The sequence below is a fragment of the Chiloscyllium plagiosum genome, chromosome 50 (genome assembly GCF_004010195.1).
Source record: "Chiloscyllium plagiosum isolate BGI_BamShark_2017 chromosome 50, ASM401019v2, whole genome shotgun sequence".
Taxonomy (NCBI): Eukaryota; Metazoa; Chordata; class Chondrichthyes; order Orectolobiformes; family Hemiscylliidae; genus Chiloscyllium; species Chiloscyllium plagiosum.
Window position 1 is genome coordinate 4,347,758 of NC_057759.1, and position 1,290 is coordinate 4,349,047.

Below are 1,290 nucleotides of genomic sequence, written 5' to 3' on the forward strand. Positions count from 1 at the left end.
GATTTTCCGCCATTTAATAATAATAATAATAATAATTCTCAGAGTACACACCCTTGTTCGAGAATCTCAAGGTTTGTAAACAAAACAAATCGTTGCCATCGTGTGCCCGTGTTCTTTACTGAACAGTACATGGCTCCAGCAAAACTAAAGGATCAAAAGGAAAGTTGAAAGGTTGTCTTACAGTAAACTGTCAGTCTCTAGGTGGCAAATAATATCTGTCCCTGCCGAGTTTTTCCAACAATTTCTGTGTTTCCTTTTATTTCTATCATTCATTGCCTGAAGAAAGCTAATTGAATGCTGGCATTTATACTGAGAGATCTGGTGTACAAGGATGCAGAAGGGATGCTGTAGTTATACAACACCCTGGTTAGACCCCACTTGGAGCAGATCTGGGCACCACACCAGAGGGAGGATAGATTGGCCTGGGAGGGAGCACAGCATGAGTTTACAAGAATGATACCTGGGTTTCAGGGGTTAAGTTATGAGGAAAGATTACACAAATTAAGCCTGTTCAGTCCAGAATTTACACGGTTCATGGATGATTTGATCAAAGATATTAACAGGAGAAGACGGAGTATAAATTGAAAGTGTTTCCACTGGGAATAGGGAGGGCATATCCAGAGAATTACAGCCAGACTGTTCAGGAGAGATCTTAGGAAGTACTACTACACACAAAGGCTGGGAGATGTTTGAAACTCTCTTCCACCAACAGCAGGCATTGCTGGATCAGTTGATAGTTTTAAATCTGAGAGATACATTGTTTGGTTAGCAAAGTTATTAAGGGGATAAGGGGCCAAAGGCAGGTCTGTGAAATCAGGTCACAGATCTGCCATTGAATGGTGGAACAGGCTCAAGGGACTGAATGGCCTCCTCCTGCTCCTTTATACGAATATTCCACATTAATAAATCATGGAACCCCCTGCAGTTACAAAATGGCATTTCCACACATCGGAGCAATTAGCGATTTCAAATAGAAACTGAAAGTCCAAATATTTTATTTTATCTTTATCCTCCCAAGCAGCACATTCCAAACCCAACAACTCAAATAAGTTTCTCCTCATCTCACACTGTCATTGACAATCTTGAAATTCTGACCATAATAATAATAATAATAATAATATTATTATTATTGTGGGTGGCACAGTGGTTAGCACTGCTGCCTCACAGCGCCAGAGACCCGGGTTCAATTCCCGCCTCAGGCGACTGACTGTGTGGAGTTTGCACGTTCTCCCCGTGTCTGCGTGGGTTTCCTCCGGGTGCTCCGGTTTCCTCCCACAGTCCAAAGATGTG